At 36.4% G+C, this 21,604-nt stretch overlaps 1 protein-coding gene and 1 long non-coding RNA gene across 6 annotated transcripts in view; both read right to left on the bottom strand.

Moving 5' to 3' along the window:
* LOC143259703 (uncharacterized) overlaps nucleotides 1–8,471 on the bottom strand; it is a 46,415-nt gene extending 37,944 nt beyond the window's left edge. The window contains exon 1 of the long non-coding RNA XR_013033719.1: nucleotides 8,424–8,471. This is a non-coding gene — a long non-coding RNA (uncharacterized LOC143259703). The remainder of the gene's footprint in view (nucleotides 1–8,423) is intronic.
* Nucleotides 1–21,604, bottom strand: part of Fas1 (fasciclin 1 Fas1 domain-containing) — a 526,663-nt gene that overhangs the window by 251,185 nt on the left and 253,874 nt on the right. The gene's annotated exons all lie outside the window — the stretch shown is intronic.

Below are 21,604 nucleotides of genomic sequence, written 5' to 3'. Positions count from 1 at the left end.
GGAACACGGACAAAACCGGGAACGCGAGAAGGGAAGTTAATCGGTCGGTACGCGAACGGCCGAATTAAACGGCGCCGCGTTAAAACCTAATCCCGTTCCGCCGCTTCTATTCACGGTGGAAGTCTCGATTACTCGCGGTCATTTCCGCAGCCGGGCGCAGCCGAGGAAAGTCCGCCGCGGCGTGGACAATACGCGGGTAACACAGAAAATAACTTAAGCCGGCCGCGGAGCCGACGCGGGGGTGAATATCGTTTGATCGCGTGCCAGCTCTGTATCGCGAGCGGTCTCGCTCGAATTCTCCTCCTTGCCGCGGCTCGAATCCGTAGATCGTCGTCACGGGATTAGAGCTGTACGACGCGAACAGCCGGTTAAGCGTGCCCCGGAAGATCGTCGCCAGAGTTAAGGAATCAAGTCCACGCGAACGGGAACTGGATTGGAGTTGATTGGTCGCGGGAACCGCAGCGGGGTGCCGCACGCGATTCGCTGACCTGAATTCCGACCATAAGCTCGAACAATACGTCTTCGCGAACCCAGCGACGACGACGCCGGGCTCTGGGTCGTCTCGTTGCGCGACACATTATCGGGTAATTGTATTTCCGCGTCGAGAAGTGTCGCACGCGTACGATTTCTAGGCCAGGAAGCCACTTCTGTTGCTCGAAGCCGTGCTGCATCCGCTCGGTACGAGAGGCCCGGGTAACTCGAAAGTTACAGAGCGCGAAAGTAACGTTGCGAATAATTCAAAGTCTATGTGCTAACAATTAACAGTGAAAATTATATTACGCTAAACTACTGTCCCGACATGTACTTCGTTGTTCGAAGCATATGGAAATGCAATTAACGCGTTTGCTATCGCGTAAAGAACATCGAACTAAATTTATGAATGTCACTATTTAAAATTGTAACACATAGCATAATACGTAGAGAATATGTAGCTTTTCTTTCACGATATTTTTATCATATTCCGTAAAATGTTACGATGTATTTAATGCGATAAATGCAATAAATATAACTATATACGCTGGGGCGACGCTGGCAGCGAACGTGTTAACATTCATCGTGGCTAAAATCGATGTGGTCAATGAACCTAGCTGTTTATGCGGATATGAGAGACGAGATGTCGATCATGTCCTATGGCAGTGCCCTCTATTTGACACTCGAAGATTGAAAATCTATGATCCGAGATTACGTGGTTTTCATCTTCCTATGTTGTGCAATGTGCTACCTTACAACCTGCAAACATTCAATCTAAGATCTTATGTGCCTTCCGGAAAGATTGTGGACTATATGTATAATATCACTATCAAGCCCACTACCAATCAAGTGCCTCCAACGAATGCGTATTTTATTATACTTACTGTGTGCATTACCTACACATTAGTATAAGATTAATATTGTAATAGTTACATATGTAATAAAGACTGCAGAATCACCTCTCGGAGGTTACAATTGGATAAATAAAAAAAAAAGAAAACCACGGGCTATATATATGTATATTGACTAGAACAACTTTTTGATACTCTAAACTAGAGTAACTTTTTCTTAATGGCAAGTAAAGGCTTCTTTCTTTCTGGTGAACTATAATTAAATTTCTTTTGGTTTTAGTGAAAATTTATAAGCTTATTAATTCACATCTATAATCGGAAATGATCGTAACAACTCTGTGTCAATAAGAAAATTAACCATCTACACTGACATTTGTGAGAAACAAAAACTGGGAACAATATATGAAGAAAAGTTACAGAATAAATAAAAAATAGTAGATATAGATATAGAATATAGAATAGTGAGCCGCTGAAAAAAGATAAAAATAAGACTAACCTGTAACTACGAAAATTTATGTTTATTTTTATGTTTATTACGAAGATTTGTCTTTAGATTGAAAGCAATTATTTCATTTTTTATTGCAGCTGACTTTTATAAATAGTTCAACTTTTAAAAAATAAATGCCCCGCGTTACCTTCCTCGGCCTCCATTTTTTATTGATATCTTAAACATTACTTGTTGCAAATCGAAAACACCGTGGTTAAGTAATGCCAGATAATTAGATAACATTTTGGTATACAAATGTTTGTTGTAATTGTGGTAGTCATTGCGCAATCGTAGTCCAGAACCAAATTTTCACTACACAGTTGTTTGCGCTACACAGCCCGAAATAGGGCAATTATCTGTCTCTGCAGTAGCCGCCGAGCTATCGACGTTAATTCTTGATTAGTCCTGCAATTATTCCCGATAAGGTGCTCGCCCGACATGCAATTAACTTGACCAGCTCTTTATCTGATTCATTAGCTGCCCTTGTCGGTCGTTTACTATGACATGTTCGCAATGGGTTATTGTACGGTCAATGACTTGTTTTTGTCTGCTTCTAACGAGATTTAACATGATCTGAACACGTGCCTACTTTATATAGTAGGCACTCATTATAGTATACGTCATCAGGAATCGAAATAGTCCTGTAACATTCTTCGTTTTAAAAGTGTTCGAATTAATTAGTTTCGGTTAAGAAAATATTTGTTCCTATCGAATTTTTATGAAAGCAAACGTTATCCTGAAGAACATATTCGAAAAGTGTTCGTGTGAAATAAATACTTTAGAATCACTGCAATAAAGATTCCATAGGAACGATTATATGTGATTTACAATGCGGTATTCACTGATACAACGATTCGTGCGAGTTTCATCTTATATATGCAAAGTTAATTATGGATATCTTGTTGTGCCCAATAAAATTTATCGTGCATCTTCTGTCGAAGAATGCTAAATTCAGTACATATTATATCTCCCACAATACTTTGTGTTTTGTATTAATTATTTAGTTTTATCAACCGTAAAGATAATACCGTGTGAAAGATAAGTTAAACAACACTGAGAAAAGAGTCTGACGAAATTAATTATTAAATTAATTTTTCAATCTTTAATAGAAGTCTCTAAATTTTTGCATTAATTAAGTAAATCTATCTATCTTCAATTCCTAAACGTACACAGTTGCAGAAATGCAACACTCTGTATAATAAATATGAAATTAAAAGATGTACAAAAATGATGCTGAAAAATTTGAATTTCGTGATGGTATTTTTATATAAACAGCCATTTAGTCTTCATTGCGCAGATGAGGGTTAATAGAAGTCTTTCATTAACGATTTTCATATATTAGCAGTGAAATAAACGTCGTACTTAAATGAATCTCATTGCGTTTTCTGGACTTAAATTCCATTCAAACGCGCACACGCAGATAAAAGCATTTCCCTTCAAATATCTCAGGTCTTTGAGGAATTATAATTAACATGTTAAATAGATATCCGGGGCTCTATGACTTGCCACAGGGCAGCATATTTTCCCTGGCACTCCCCAGAGCAAAGATAATCTTAATATTCTCCAGTGTACACTTGCTAAGGTAAGGCAAACCCATACACAGCCGTTCGCTCTTGTTAAGACGGCCATTAAGGACAGAAATCGCTTTACATTAGCTACCTGGATATTGGGACGGCCGAGGAGGATCGGTATACATCGACCGTGTAACATAATCGTGGCGGTTGTATCCGACCGTGCGACTGTAGACGCCGATCACATTTGATCGAGATTACTGCACGGATTCAATTCGCGTAATGTCCATCGAGGCGCATCGTTGCTACAGTGGATCCTCAAAAGCGACCGCTTACTAAGTCAATCATTCCACGATCGATTCCCCCATCGGTCTCTGCGATACATGTTAATTTAGCACTGCGGACTACGAGTTTAGTGCAATTATGTACTAATTGTTCTCTATTAATACTCTTCGCCAGTTTTAGAGACTAGAGTTCGCCACTTTTGCGAACTCTAACTCGAGTGTTCCTTTCAGTATACAAAGAAATATCAGCTTTCGGTGCACGTAAAATTGTTTTCCCATGAAAAATGTTTTATACCTTTTAACGCAGTAGAGCACAAAGCAAACGTAATTGATTTTAGTGTCTCACTTGTGGCATAAATTGATTTAGTTATCAAAGCGTAGCAAAGGAAAATAAAGATTGCTTTACATTGTTCGTTAACTTATACGAGAACAGAAATGTGATTTGGAAACGTGCACTGTGTGTTACTGAAGTCAAAGAGATGAAAAAAAGTTTACATACACTCACGTCCGAAAATGCTTTATTGAAAAGCTTTTAGAGATATTTATGATTTATTATGGCAGTTATAAAGTTGACTGGCGATTTTAGTTAAGGAACGAAATAAAATCTATGTAACTTCAGTGTCTCGTAATTGGTGCGAACTATTTTTATTTTGCATAAAAATCCGCAGGCTAGTTGTAAGAAATGTTCGAAAATTGCTTCCCCTGCAAGAATACAGATTTCCAGTCGTCGAACTCTTTAAAATATTCCATCTGTATTGTAAATAATAGTAAATGCACTTTTTTTGTATACATTCTCAAAGCGGATCTTCTATTTCTATCCTATTTTTAAAAACCAACGCTTACATAACTTTTGAACGCTTATATTTTTTCAATAAAGCATTTTCGAATAGGAAAAACTATACAACTCCACCAACATATAGACTTGTTTATACTCTTACCTTCAAACTAGACGACGTTTAAAAGGTTTCTAGTTAAACTTGCTACCCTATACCAGTCAGCTGTTGCAGTCTCTTATGTAAAAATGTGTAATATATGGACCGTTTATTTTGAAAGTGGTGCAAATCCACTTTCTTTCGTTTCGAGAAAATTGAATGTTAGCAAATCGGACAATTAAAAAATATAGGTTAATTATGTGAAGTCTGGGAATGTTTGTACTAATTTATCAATATGTAATTTGATTATATAAATTTCTTTTAGGCGAATTTAACTAAAATAATATACAATTTTCAGGCTGCAAATGGACTTACATCACTTTCATAATTAGTCAATTGTAAATATCATTTAATTTCAATTTTGAAACAACAAATATCACTTTCTTTTTTTGCTGGAATGAATTTTCCTGTTTTTGTAAAGTACTCTTGTCCGGCATTTCGCTTAATTTTGCTTATTCGTTGCGTATATTTTCCTTTATTTTCTTTTACAAAATCCAAGCTCTCTCAGTAACAATATCCTCATCTGATGAAGATTCTATCTCTATAATTCTTCTTCTCTTTTTATTACGTTTCATTAATTTGTTTTTCATAGTGGAATTATCTTCATCCTCCGATTCTAAGATTAATTCTTTTGTTTATATTCATGGGTCTTATTTCTGTGTAAATTTATTTAAAACAAAATAAAATAAATATTCTCAATTGTCATAAAATAACATTGATTTACTATTTCTTCTTATCTATATCTCTATCTGATGTGAATATGAAATTATCCATTGTTGGAGGAAAATAAAATAAGTAACCTAAAATAGTAACTTTCGGCACGTGAAATAACACAATTGTGAAGCCACCGGTGGCCACTAACCCCGTCACCTGTCTATGGAAATTGGACTTATACCACTTTCATAATCAATGGTTAAGCAATTTCTTTTACCGGCCAATTTTAAATTGAACAAAGCATTGGCATTTTTTAAGATATTAAATACTAACTAGTTATAAACAAAAAGTTCACACTAAATTAAGCATAAATTACGTCATGTCTCATTTTTTTAAAAAAAAGGACTTACACCACTTTCAAAATAAACGGTCCATATGTAATATACATGTTTGATTTTCTTCATATTTTGTTTAAACACTGCACTTTTATAAAATGTAATAAAGTTAGGAATTAAGAATATCCATTCTTAACCAGTTAGCTGTGTTTGACGAGTGTACTCGTCATAAAAGGATGACAAGGTTTTGTGTTACGACGAGTATACTCGTCAAATACTGGTTAATAGTAAAAGCGAGAGAGAGAGAGAGAGAGAGAGAGAGAGAGTGTGTGTGTGTGTCTACAAACGTGTCTAAAATCCTGCATCTATCGATGCATTAACATATTCGCTCTGTGAGCACTTTCCGCCGACTAAAAATCCTTTCAACAGATTCTGACTCCAATTACGGTCCGCTATCGAGTACAAGAATTGTCCACGTGATTAAGTCGAATCTTATCTTCTCAGGACTTTTGAAATAACAAGGCAAATAGCCTTATTTGCACAAGTTCCTCGCGGTCCGCCTGAATGATTGACGTTTTCCCGCCTCAAGGTTCATCAATCGCGAACGTTGCTATGCGACGAGTCGAACACGGAAAATTCACGGAGAATCTGCAGAAGGAAAAACGGGGTGCGACGGATTTGTCGGCAAGGATTAAGCAAAGTTTATAAAGTTCGCGCGGCGTTAAATACCGTTATTAAGTCGCCGGTTTGCTTTCACGCCCTGGCTACGGCGTTTCCTGCGCCTCGTGCACCCCGAGCAATACACCAGCCACCTTTCACCACAGCCCCTCCATGTGGCGTTCCACCCTTTCAGCATAGCCTCCTTTCGAACGTCGGCGAACTACAGATAAAGCGCAACCAATTCCTCCCCCGCACCCGTCGCCTTACCATTTCGCCGGTTTCCTACCCGCTCAATCTCAGCTTTACGGTGCCGAGGCTAAGATTCCAAAGCCATAGTTATCTACGATTAATCCGACCGAGGATCTGGCTAGATCCAGCTCATCCACCGATGGAATTTCGGACTCTATCGATCCAGGTATTCAATATGCGCCCGCGTCCAGAAAACTTGGCGCGATCGCTTTGACAGCATTCACACTACTGCTTTGCGGAACTTGCTGAGCGCGCTGCAGATTCGGCAGAACCTCGTTTATGCGAACAGTTTAGCGAGGTAATCCTCGCAGTCTACGAGCTGGTAAGTCAGCCTCTATTATTCGAAGTACAGACCAGAACTGGGCATATATTATATTTGTAATGAAAATAACATGTTTGAAATAATTCATTTCGAACCGTTATTTTCAATACTATTATTTGAAAATAGAGATAATATCGATCCGTTTGAAATAATATTTTAAAGTGAACAGAAGCATAACAGTAGTTAATAATATTTCAAATAATATCGCTTGTATCCAGGTCTGATACAGGTTTCATTTCTTTCATAAATGATAGTGTACGCTTTCAGAATACTGAGAACTATAATATACATAGTGCTTGATGTCGTTAATTTTTATAGCTAGCGGAAGCATACCAGAATAATAATTTAATAATGATCATTAAGTGACTACAGAGAACAAGGTAACATAAAACAAGTATCTTGTAATTTGATTTATAGATCACAGATCCGAGTCCACTTATGAATGGAGTAACAGTTAGCAAAAAAAATTCCTTATACGAGTTAAAAAAGAAATTGTACTATGTTCTCTAATTTTCCGTACATTAAAAATGAGGTTTCAACTCCTTGTTTCGAAGCCTGTTATCCTATTAATGTATCACGAAGTGGCGAAAATCATCGAAATCCTGGCCAAAATGAAGATTCAATTTTTATTTACTAATTAATTCGTATTAAAGCATTTGTGAAATCAAGTGGATTATTTTTTATGTAAGTCTTTGTTTAGCTCAGGTATATCCAATAATGTCTTAAAAATTAACATCGTAATGGACCATTAAGAAATCAGTATACACCGTTTCTGGAAAACAGTCTACACTCGGAAAAATAATATATACACGGACAAATAACTCTCGAAGCCGCAAAACACCGCAAGAGATAATTACTTGAGCTTGTACGGAAAGTCCTCAGCTTTAATTTAAAAAACTGAAGCGAAGGGAAACGAAGTGAAATACTATTTACGTAGGCAAAAAAGAAAATGTACATACGTTTCGTATTTTTACTTGCAACAGCTTTAGCAATTGGCTTACATTAGCGAAACCCGAGTTAGCATAGTTTCTAAATGCGGTGTAAACTACCAGTGTCTGCAGACTAGCATGGCTGTTGGAAAATAGATCACACCAGTGTTTTGAACTTTGGTGAAGAGAATTCTTTACTTTACGAAATTATTATGTTGTTCAAAAATTTGTTGACATTAAACGCGTTTGACATTATTAAACAAAACGAAAATACACGGTTACTTTTCTGTTAATATTTTATACATTCTTGAGTCTTCATTCATGCGATCGTGCCAGTTGTTTGCTTAAAAGACACTTTAAAATTCACATTGCGCATTTTAATCGAAAACGAAACGAATTTTTGAAACTGTCTTATACTATACGTACACATCCTATAAAGCAATATCGATAGATAGTTTCGAAGAAATTAATCTCTTTTTACGTAGATTTTGATCAGGATTTCTGTCTTCTGCTATCAAAATTAATAAAAACAAGCGATGTTGATAACTACTGAACTTTCGATACTACGATAACTTCTGAAGTATCTTGCCCTTTGAAAATATTCAGATAAGCGAGATTCCAATGTATTTTCAAAGATTTTCCTAGCAGAATTTTCGAAATATGGAACAACGAACAGGTCAGGATGGTATCGATCAGGTCAAAAGACAAGCGGAACAGATTGTCTTATGGCTTTCTTACCCGACTTTCGTAGCCGATCTCGTTACCGATTCTGCTCCACAGGCTTACCTGCAACATAAAATGAAGTTAAGTTAGATAAGTTTTTTCTCGAGCTGCCTGCGGAAACGCGATTCGTGAGTTTTTGAACTACTAAGTAAGAATCTCCTTTCTACAGTGTATAGAAATATCGTGGCAGAGCTTCCTCCAATAATACTTCATTTTCGAATTCGCGATGCGATAAGGTTTGATAGATAATAATTATTAAATAAATAATAATTATTAATGCGCCGAATGCTCAAACCCTGCTTCCTTCGTTCGAATTCCATAAATCCAATTGCAAAGGTGTAGCCTAATAGTGGATTATGATCGGGTGTGTTCAATATTTTTAATACTTTACTGTTTAGCTGCAGAACCAATACTGACAAAAATGATCGTTACATTCATTAGTTCCTCTCGTTCTCCTAGAACCTAATTCCATCGAGCAAAGGAAACGGTTATAACAGTTAATCCAAATACGACTGGAACGACAGTTGTACTTTTTACATGATCGCCGACGACACGAAAAATAAAAATCTCTGAAAAATTAGGCTTTCGAAATAATAAGGTAAGCGCGCGTTGTTCCCCGGAACCAGCCAACATAAGTTAGCCTAATTAAATTCTAAGCAAGGACTGTCGGCACAACATCCTGGTCGCTGCTACGACCAACGTTATATATCAACATAATTTCCTGGCGGGGCGAGTTAGGCTAATTCACGATAAGGAGTTAGAGCTTACCTTAAACGAGCTGGAACAAGCCGCTTTGCAAAGGTAACTCGTCGCGGCCAATGAAATCCATGATTAAGCAGAGTCCGCCGGCGGCGAACGGAACAGAAAATGTAATTGCTTGAAAACTTAATTGGAAAGCGGGTCATGGTTCAAGCACCCAGTTTCGCTTACATGGAAAATGAGATTCTTCGGTTGCCCCTAGTGCCCAGATTAAAGTAAATCCACGAGTTCATTGTTGTAACAACGATCTTAAAGCGGCAGATCTCGACAATGATGCAGATGAATCATCAACGCCGAAACTTTATATTTCTCATTTCAACTCTACATTTCTTAGTTTTCGACTTTCTAGTTTTCTAGTTTCACTTCCTTCAACTGTTACACTTAATGCGAAAATGTCTGCAAAACTTGGAAGCGATCTGACAACCTGTGTCACATTTGAGCTAAATAATCATTTGAATGATCTTATTTCAGCGTTTTTTTTTGTAAATTCATTGGCAATTTGAAAAGGTTTGTTTTATGTTACTAAAGTACAGTATTACAGAGAAAAGAGTGTATTCGTTAAATTGTTTAATTGTTATGCCTCCTCTTATTGTACCGTTCCTTAGAGGAACGGAAACACTGTTTTGGTTTTTCTTCATAACTTCTACGAGCAATTGAAATGAATTTCCGTCACTGATAACACTGTCCGACAAAATCAAACTTTTTTTTCTGGGTTCCTATAGCCACTATGAAATTTTTGTAGAGCTTCACTCCCCGAACAAGAATCCGAAAACCGAATTGCTCCATCACCCTCAGTTTTTTAAATAAACGAACTTTTGTAAAAACCCAAAATTTTCGACAAAAATGAGGTATTGCATGAAAAGTACAAACGTTAGAAAGTTCTAATTGGTGTTAAAAGATAGAGGAGAGTTTCCCAAATATAGTGGCATGCAATTTATTAATTGTTTTTGGTCCTAAATAGCAACAAATTGATGTCAAAGTTTAAAAAAGTGTCGACGTGAGCAGTTTCTGCGCAAAATTTTTGTATTTTTACGAAAAGTTTTTTGTTCGGCACGAAAACTCTACCCAGGATCGGATTCTATAGACATTTCTGAAGAAGAAACGGCCCGGTAAAAATGTCGGAACGATATACATTTCGAGTAGATCGAGAAAATGTTCGACGGCAACATGTACACGACGTTTTGCCGCCATGAGCTTCGCTGCTCGCTTATCTCTGTCGGACAGGGCCGAAGCTACGCGTAGTCAACACCGATGGGGGGATCCAATGGGGCACCCACTTTTCGTAAATAATATTTGAATTTTTTTTAGTACTTCAATGTTCTGTTTCTTTTTTACATATTTCTGTGGATAATAATCGCCAAACTGTGATATATTTAAAAAAAAAATCACACCGGAGTATTTGGAGTTGGTAACGAAAGTATTCTAACACTAGTATAATTTTGACTTCTACGCCATATAATTAAATAAATATTTAAATATATATTTATATACTTGTAATTCGAACAAATTCAGAATAAAATGAATATTTTTTGTTCATTATTTTTCTTTTATTATTTCTCCATTTTTAATTTATGATTCACAGTTTGGTGATTATTATCCATAAAAATATGTAAAAGAAGACAGCACATTGAAGTACTAAAAAAATGGCACGCCCCACACGCTAAGTGGGTGCCCCATTGGATCCCTCCATCGGTGTTGACTACGCGTAGCTTCGGCCCTGTCGGACAGAGAGAAGCGAGCAGCGAAGCTCATGGCGGCGAAACGTCGTGTACATGTTGCCGTCGAACATTTTCTCGATCTACTCGAAATGTATATCGTTCCGACACTTTTACCGGGCCGTTTCTTCTTCAGAAATGTCTACACAATCCGATCCTGGGTAGAGTTTTCGTGCTGAAGAAAGAACTTTTCGTAAAAATATAAAAATATTGCGAAGAAACTGCGCACGTCGACACTTTTTTAAACTTTGACATCAATTTGTTGCTATTTAGGACCAAAAACAATTAATAAATTGCATGCCACTATATTCGGGAAACTCTCCTCTATCTTTTAACACCAATTAGAACTTTCTAACGTTTATACTTTCCATGCAATACCTCATTTTTTCGAAAATTTTGGGTTTTCACAAAAGTTCGTTTATTTAGAAAACTGAGGGTGATGGAGCAATTCGGTTTTCGGATTCTTGTTCGGGGAGTGAAGCTCTACAAGAATTTCATAGTGGCTATAGGAACCCAAAAATCGCGTCGAATAGTGTAATCGTCGTGAATTCACTCCAAAATTAATATACGTATAAGTGATTGAAATAGAATTCTCGACATCGATAACGACTATTAGCAACAAAAAAAAAAGTTCAATTATCGTGATTATTATTTGTCACAAAAATACTAAAATCGTTCAATCGCATGGTTTTCTAACAATTTCTTTTACATTTCGCAACTAGTGGCTTCAATTTGATCAATAAACACGATTTTACTACTGATATTTTTCTTAAGAATGTAAGAAATATAACTGTTATTTTGTCTCTCTGTTTATAATACGTTAAAGCGTGGTAATAATGTATTATGCGTTATTATTCAAAATCCGAGAATATTCAGAAGATTCTGTTTATCGCGACTCGTTGTCATATGGCATAGTGTTAACTAAAATCGAAGGTATCGTTTAGTTACGACAGGTAAATAGGTAACAGGATTACAAAGTGCAGACGCCGGGAGAACATTCACCGGGGATTTGGGGTGCTTGAAACGGGCCACGTTACAAGTTACCAAGTCATCTGGAGAAGGCGACCAGCAACAAACTCACGCGCAGTCCGTCAATTTGCCGTAGCTCATGTAACAACGCGATGTGCGATGAAGCGAGCACGTGGCAACACGTATGGTCCGCCATTATGCTGTAATATAGTCGGCCGAACCGACCTTAATGCGAGATATCCTCCGCGAAATTGTACCAGGACTATGCACGATAAAGCAATGCACCGGTTGCGAGCGTTCCACGGCCACGCCGCTGCTCTGCAACGCTATTAACCTCGGGCTGGCCACTCGAAGAGACAGCGCTAACGGCACCAGCAACCCTCCATTGTCCAATTCTGTTGCGATCTATTGCCTGAGTCGGCGGGGGTCCCAATTAGGCCGCACCGCCTCGCGCCGATGTTATTTCCGGTATTTCGCGCCTCCTTCGAACGAGATCAACGATTAGCTCGTCGCGGGTCCAGCTTTATAGGGTAAATCGTCCACTGAATGAACAGTTAAGGCGCGTGATTGTTATCGCTGTTTTTACCGAACGTGTCAAAAGACACGTATTCTCAAATTTTAAATTTGACATTTATGTTTGCTGTCGAGATCATTGAACGTTATTTTCATTAGCGGGATCGAAACACAGCTTCTAGAATTTTAACTTAACATTACCTTTACCAAAAGGATTAAAAGACAGACTTAGAATGTTGAGTTAACATCATTTTTACGAAAATGTCGAAACACACCGTTTAAAACTTCATCTTTGTCAAGAGGGTCAAGAGACGTCTCCTATAATTTTAATTCGACGTTACGTTTATTCAGAGTTTATTCAGTTTCAAAAAAATATTGCTGAAGAAATTCTTTTCCGTATTACATTGTATGTAGTTAAAGATGTAGAGATCTTTCCAGAATTGACTGAACAACCTGTAAGTGTAGAAATAAAACCGTAGTAAACAATAGGAAAGCATCTCGTTTTGTGAACCATGTTATACATTACACATTTTAGTAATTACGGTATCGATCATGACGGCACACATTGAGCACGTAGTAGCTCGTATCGTTATTGCAGCAAACAACTCGATATTGCGTGACATCATTTAATCAGGCTAGTACGTGTCGTTCGTCAAAAAATTGCAAACAGTATACGCGCTCTTGATGATTAACCACGATGCTATTGGAAGTACATTGGATACAATCTCCATAGTCCAATTTCATGACGAACAGTTCTCCTAGTCTCAATTTTGCCTATGTCACCGACATCATTTCCGATCCACGGTTTGTCCACGTCCATTGGATATCAATAGATTCCCGCGCAGATGACTCTTAAGTACACACACACACACACATTTTGTGTCGCGCTGTTGCTTCAACCCGTCAGAAATCCAGTTTCTTCGATCGATTGTATTCGAATGATCAAAGGAGGCTCTGTCTTCAATTATTTCATCGTTTCTAAGACTTATATTTGATTCTCTCTAGATGCTTTGAAATTCTTAATCTCTTCGGAATGAATGTCGTCGAGTGAAAGTTCAAAATTAAATAATATACAGGAAAAACTAAATTATAATAAATTATTTTGTAATAGAAATTATTTTGTGCACTTCTTAACAAACAAATACTGAGGAAATATGGCTCAACATTAAAATGAATAAATTAATTCGGCCGAACTCGATTACTGATTCGTAAAACAGCTAAAACAGATCATACATCAAGTATTAAGGGATCATTATAAAGGAGTAGATTCAGTCTCAAAACGAAATTGTTAAATTTCGTAGTAGTAGAGGCTTCAGGTTTAAAAATGAACCTCTATATAGCAAGAAATGTCTACAAAATTGCTGCAAAACCTTTAATTAGGAAACCTTCGGGAAGAAGACGATCACCTTGCATGGTAAGAAAGAAACGTCTTGAATGTTCATCGGTCTAAGATAATCATTTAGTTCTTCGTCTAAGAAAATATCTCTATAAATACAGGGCAAGTAGGAGATGCGAGCAAAGCAATTATTTACACGGCAAGTATACAGCGGAGGCAATGCGGAGCTATTAACCGAGTAGACACGGTCGCTACCGCGTCCATAGTTTACTCCTGTCGCAATCTATTGCCGAACCCTCAATTACATGCATTCACGCCACTGTGCACCGGCTATTTTGCATGTACTTGCGCATATGCATTGGTCACGCGATAATCATTCGGACTTTTCATCCCCTCTTATCTGGAGTCAGCGATAATTACTTAAACTTATCATTCAAGCTCGGTTCTTTTTTCTTATTCCGAGAACAGAGAGCACAATTGCCAGGCATCGTTACCGTTACAGTGTAATTATCTCCGCAGACTAATTAATTTTGGAATTTTACACTGCAGGTGTTGACATGTATAACGGTCATATCAGAATTTCGTTTACACCATCTGGTCTATCGACCGATGCTAATTCTCACGTTGCGAATTATAAATAACGATGCGCGCTGAATTATAATGAAATTAAACGCTTCGATTTGTTATTTTAAATAACAATTAATCACCGAACTGTCTTTTCAATCAATTTTAAGTCCTCGGGAACATAATATGTTCGATAATTCAACGACTACAAGTTACTACAAGTTAGACCGATTTCTAATTACCTTCATAAGTTTACAATGTCATTAATTGTTAGAACATCGTTTGTCATTATTTTATCTATAATTTATAATTACGTGAGGTTTTTATGTTCTCATCCATGCGATTCGTTCTATAGATTGTGCTAATATTTAAACTGCATCATAAGCGGATACGTTCAACCATTTCGTCCAGCCATTATCACGGAAGCGGATGATTCCATGCGGGATCACGTCTAGCTATGTAATTCGAGATAATTCAGCTTCCATGATGTTTCATAATAAATTTACTTAGCGATAATAGTAATTTCCTTTTTACAAATCAGCAACATTTCCAATTGTCTATTATTTTTATATCATCTGTGTCGCTATTCCCAAGCTCTGGATATTTCTGCAAATCCATATTTTTCTAGGAACAGATTAAATAAATGAGATTTCGATTTCATTTTGAATATTTGCAAACATTTTGCACATTTTGTATATTTCTTGCGTATTTTGTATATTCTGTAGATATTTCGGATATACAAAAATTTGTTTGAAAACTGGTAAAAATAGTTTTAAAACTATTTAAAAATAGTTCTAGTTTTACACAATTGCTAAAAACTTCTACTTATAACGAAATTATATTATAATTCGCATATATATAGTGATCACATGCTGGTAAATACATTTTTAAAGTTACCTCAATTAGCATTAATGAAATTAGTAAAAGAGCCGAGCTTTCATTCAATGAACACACGTAGTAGCACTTTCAATTGTTGTGCTTTGCGTGTCTTTTGCAAGTAGATGTAGATACAATATTTGTGAAAAAGAAATCGATGATTTGTTAATCGATTTGCTAATTTTACTAGTTTTCCTTGCCGATGAGGAACTACTTCGTGGCCGTTTATATCACATAATTCTGGCTATTATTAGCCACCGATAATTATCGATCAGAGCATTCCTAGACTAAATTTCTCGGCCGTCTTTCCTGTTGCACCTCCGTTGGATACATAGATTTTCCGGCCACACAAATTAGGCCCATTTGGGACAGTGCACTCCCATCGACGTTGGAATCACGCCGGAAAAGTCCCCGCGCGTAATACAACAGAAAAACGCGAGAATTGTCAGAAATACCGGTTGCTCAAAGTTAGCGCGCCCTGACAATTTCGTAAGAAGTTCTTCTCCCGCTAATGCAGGGGGGGAAGAAGTACTAGAGCACAAAGTAGACGACGTGCTTAAGGAATATCTTCGCCGGTCGTCCTTCGCAACTATACAGATAGTCTCTCGAGAAAATTGAAGCGACCGCGGACAGGTAAAGCGGGTCGACGAAAAAGAAAGGGGAAACCAGAAAGGATGAAGACGTTGAAACGGCTCGCAGTCGTTCGCAGTACATCAGAGGGGCCGTTCCCTCGGCCGTTTTTGGTACATGGTAAAAGGAAACTGTCCTGGACGTGGTCTTTATGGACCGTCGCGCCGACGAAGAATACCTCAGGGTTGTTAAACTGCTCGACGAAATATTACGATTCCTGTCGAACCTAATCCCGTGACTCCGGGATTCTCTCACTCACTGGGATTACGAGAAGTGGGCTCAAAGGTACTTTCGGCCACTTACGATGAGGTTACTACTTCTATGAAATGGAAACTAAGAGTAAATGAACCGCTTGTGGACCCGTCAAGAACTTATACGAATTTCAATAGAAATATTCTTAAAGTCTTCTATCGTATAAGAAATGTGCAAGTTTCAATAGATTATTTAATATCTTTAGTTATGATATCTAACTTGTAATAGGATAAAAAAATGATTAAAGAATTATTACAGTACGAAGAAGAAAATTTAATTCTTTAGGCTCAATTGGTGACTCTGAGGCACCACTAAACATTGTTATATCGCGTTCTGAATAATTTTTCCATTATCAAATTTGTACATATTTAAAAAATTGTTGAGAGTGTAATTATTTTATCAGTCATAAAACTCAATTTCATATGCATGAAGTGCGCTATGCGAAATGGAAATGCTGTAGATCAGAAAAACTATTTTGAATTTAGAGTTAAAATGGCGACCAGTGCAAAGAGGGTAACGGTCTAAAAATTAATTGTTCAGGTTTGGAAATTAATTTTTGCTTTGTTTTATTCGGCGTACTGATCGGGATCTGTAAATTGTAAAATGTTAAAAGCGTACCTTGTGTCTTAACTTACTCATTTTTATTTTATTAAACAGTTTATTTCGATTTTTATGGAATTTTAGGATTTACTGTGTTGGCAGAAGAATTTTAGGCGCTCATAGTATGTACAGTAATGTCTCCCTAATTGACGCTCAGAGTGTCCACAAAAATAGACAATTTTGGAAAAGGAGATACGATTGTTCGAGCCTTGTGGCTCGTTTTTTATGGCTATCGATTGTCAACAACTATAAAAACGAGTAGCAAGGCTGGAAAAATCGTATCTCCTCTTCCCAAATTGTCCATTTTTGTGCATAATCTGAGTGTCAGTAAGGGAGACATTACTATACTGTGTTTCCGCGGGAAGAAGGCACAGCGTGTTTACATTCCCACTTCTGTCGCTGTCCGCTGTCCTTCCCATGATGACAGATAGTGATCGCTTTGACCGCAGACGGTGACGTAACAGCAGGAGTGGGGATGTAAACACGCTGTGCCTTGTTTTCGCGGAAGCACGGTGCATATATTTAAAATGCTATTATTAGATTGCCAATCGTTAGACAAATTCCATAAATATTACTGTATTAACTGTATAATTAACTGTATATAAACTATAGGAAATATTCATTTTTGCATCCAGAAGATCTTTTGTAATAAAAATGAAATAAAAATATCAGTACTTTTTGTTAGTGCATAGATTTATAATTGGCCTCGCGTGGATTAACATCCAAAAATGGAAAAATGATCAGGGAAGAGAGAGAGAGAGAGTTTTGTACTTTTAACATATTTTAAATCATAGGAAGAGATCTCAAATTGGTTTGCGCAGATTATTGAAAAATACATCATTTTGTAATTTGCATAATCCTTCTTTGATACACTTTGTTGTAAAATGATAAATTTCTGAACAGAAATGTTATGATAAGAAACTGTTTCTCTCTCAAAGATTTGCGCAAGGGTAGTAAATTAAACTGAAGGTACACTCTCTATTGCCTGACCTCAAGGGTTTCTTCAGAAAATAACACAGAATGGGTGGGTACGCTTTTACGTGACCGACTGTGTCTTTGACAGTAGCGTGATGCAGGACTAAATTATGCTACAATTCTATCATATTTTTGCGTACTAAATATTTCTATGTCACTGTTAACGAATTTCTTTTATTTTTAACGATGATAAAATCAGGTGGTCCATTCGGTACATCATGTTATATACGCGTCGACACAATGATACAAAATATACTATCATATAGAAAAATTGTTATAAATTCATTTGTAAAAATTACACAAAAAATGCACTGACTTCATGTACAAAATGTAAATAAAAAAATATATAATACACGTATTTAGAAGTATGCACTTTTATATTAAATTTCTCTTTGAAAAACTCATGTACAATAGAAATTTCGTTATATTTAAACAATATAGAGAATAAAATAAAATAAAATAAAATGATAATACACATTTTCTTTACAATATGTTTTTGTTTTTACATACAATTTTATCTGAATTTAAGATTGCGAACATAACGTGTAACAATAGAAGATATTATCTTTAAAAACTCCAAAAGCTTTAAGGTAAAAATGTGGATTGAAATAAAATTATTATTATTATACTTAGAACTGAAAACTGTCAAATAAGAATAAAGGGCAAGCTATTTACTTCTTTACAAACGTTCTGGATATTTTTACTACGGAACAAAATGACCCTGCATTCGTTTTACACGTTACCCGAAAACTATTCGTCTTCCGAGAGTTATTTCATTGAAGACTGTTGATATTTTACACTGAGTTATGTAATGAAATGCGATTACGAGTCAAGAAGTGTTCCGAACTGAAATCGTCGAGCTCGATCTCCACACTCAATTAACAAGAAAAACATGTATAATTGAAAGATCAGTATATCCGTGATTGCATCAACTTGTCAGTCACCGGTGTATGGATCAGCCAGTCGGAAGGTGTACATTAAAACATCAGAAGTGCATCAAGCTGCTCGTGCCGGAAATTAGTTGGCGGAGCTCTAATACTGATAAATCCGTGGTAATTAGATGAGCGTGTCGAGGACGAAGTTCAGGCTACGAGCAATGAACATCGGAATGTAGTTTAGGTGTATGTATTCCCAATTGCTAGACATCTATGAGATTCGAATATTAATACGGAATAATCAATTTTCTAATTCTAACTTGTTAAAGATACTAGTTTGTAATTGATATATCAGAAGTTTATGCCTAACGTTTTAAAATCAGCAATTCAATATTAATATTACATATTTATATTTATACCTTATAAAATCAACAATTTAATATTAATTTAATTTATTACTTTAGTACAAGAAGAAAAAATCCTTCCTACAAATTATAGGTATACCTCAACAACATTCAGTTATATCTATATTTAAAATCAATTAATTCAAATAATTTAATATTTAATATTTTTTAAAAATCCACTATAATATAGATTTCTACTTAAATTTCTTACACCGTGCAATGACAGTATGAGAATAAATTATTAATTGGTATAATTATTTCTCATATGTCCAAGAAGTGCTAATTCAAACAGTTATTCCTATTACATCTTAATATGAATATTATTGCAATTAATAATTTCAATTCGTTTACAGTGTTTAATTTCGAACATTCTAGTACACAAAGCTAAGGAATAAAAATGAATCTCAAAATATTATCTTACTTAAATACAACTATTCTAGTTACTGTTTCCGTATTTTCTAATGGAAATATTCGCAGTAAAACTGAAAACAATTAAGATTGGAATAAATCCTCGATTAGGTAAACTAATCAGGAGAACAGTTATTTAGATACAGTGCTATTAGGTTCAGTGCAATTAGGTGTATTTAGCAGCAGTCATTTAGGTGCAGTGCATTTATTAATTCTTAATGATTTTCAAAATAAATGGTGTTCATCCCAGATCGAGCAAACACGTGAAAGGTGTTTGGCTAACAGCGAATTCAGATGAATCAACTGTATTTCGAAGACTAGAATGTCATTTTCTAATTAAAACTAAACAGCTGTATCAAACGGGTGCCACAAATTAATATTTGTTTACCCAGTATTTTGGTAAAGAATGATTGAAATTATCATGAATTTGATTTCTCGACTTGAGGAAAACTTCGCTAGGTCAGCGGCACGAATGCCAGACTTGGTTCGCGGTAACGCGCCCCCGGCCGTGTTATATTTAAGCAGAAAAAGCGTTTTCCCGTCGGGGCACGTCGATGAAAACCGTTTTGAAGTTCCCTCGGAATACTTTGAGTATCCGCGGCTGACGGGCGACGGAATTTAAACTGACACGCGGAGAAGGGAGAAGTTTTTCGGCGGCCACAGGCACGTGAAATTAAAGGCAAAGGGAGAAAGCATTTCACCGGGCGAGCCGTACGTTAGACAAGAACGAAAAAGTTTTCACCGCGTCGACCCTGGTTTTTCCACGGACAAAGCCGCGTGTAAATCCACATGCAGGCTCTTCTATCGCCGACCAGTGATAACTAAAGGAAGGAAATCTTGTTTAATGATCTTCATGGAGAACAAACTCGGACGCGTGTATTCTTTCGAACTACTTACGAGCTATTCGCACACCGAATAAACGTCTTTTCGATCACTTTTAACTCTTCGCATTCGGAAGACTTTTCTGATTTCAGAAAAGAGAGATTTAAAAATTGTGATTTTGCTATACAAAGTTGAATTGAAACAAGAATTCGTATTGCCGTGAAATTTCATAGGAAAGAAATAAAAGATTTTGCGTTTTTGTTTATGTTACGCGAGTACCGTACAGTATGAAAACGAAATGCCACTTTGTCATGAATATGTCTTTCTTTAATTTTTTGCTACAAACTCAGATTGTACAATTTGAAAACGTAAATTCGTTATTTTCTTTTTTATCATTCCAAGCAACTGTAATATTCAAACTTTTTTTTACATGTTGTATAGTCCTTTTAACGTATAAAAAAAAATCGAATTGTTAGGTCGAATCTGTATGTATATCATCCAAAATGAATAGCATTTTTACTTTAGATATGCTACAACGAATGTCTTAATCGTGGAAACAAATTGTACCACCAATTCAATTGTCAAAAAATAAGCTGCGGAGATATGAAATCGCACTAAGACATGCAGTGTGATAATCACATTTTTATAAACATTGATCTGTTTCAAGATAGTTGTAACTAAATATGTACAGTGTTTGTGCCAATCAATCAACTGAATATTTAATCAAACAGATTAAGTTAATTAGTAGAAATTGCGGTACGGCAGAAGTGAGTAAGAAATTTATTCGAGAAAGCTACGCCTTGAATGTGAACAAAATTGTAACAGAGAATAACATATGCAAATGTTATGCAAGCAATAATTGCTGAGATATGAATAGAAACAGTATTCGTTTGACGAACGAAGTAGTCAGCAGTTCATAAAGTCGTTGGCGAATACGGTGAGGAGTAAAAGAACCATTCTGCAGCGAAAGCTATCTACGTTACTCAATGGAAAAAAGTTGTAACTAGTTGGCGAACTTGTCTCCTGAAATGAGGCATCCGTATTGCTATATTTTCCTCGAGGCGTCCCATTTACCCGATTTTCCATTGTTTCAACTTCTTTTCGCTCCTCCCATTGCTTTCTCTTTCTCTTGGCCACCGTCCTCGGGACTGTTAAGTCTTATTTACTATATCGTTCGCGGGCTTGATAAAAAGTCCTGATGTAAGCATTCTGATAAGAAAACTTAAAGTTATCGTAAAAGTTATTGTACCGTTAACATTTCGTCAACGGGGTATATGACATGCGCACTTAGAAAACTATTGCTTTGAAGTAAAAAGTTCAATTATTATTAGTAGCAGTATTAACATCTTAATAGTCTGCAGTTGATGCGATAGAGTATACTCGAATACAGTATGCAAGCTAAAGATCATACTTATAAACAAAACACAACACATTCTGCTCATTCAATTCTTTTTCTGGAGTTCATGGTGCTATATAAAATTCCTTTACAGGCTAGATG

The sequence above is a fragment of the Megalopta genalis genome, chromosome 6 (genome assembly GCF_051020955.1).
Source record: "Megalopta genalis isolate 19385.01 chromosome 6, iyMegGena1_principal, whole genome shotgun sequence".
NCBI classification, from domain to species: domain Eukaryota; kingdom Metazoa; phylum Arthropoda; class Insecta; order Hymenoptera; family Halictidae; genus Megalopta; species Megalopta genalis.
This window is presented reverse-complemented; position numbering and strand designations above follow the sequence as displayed.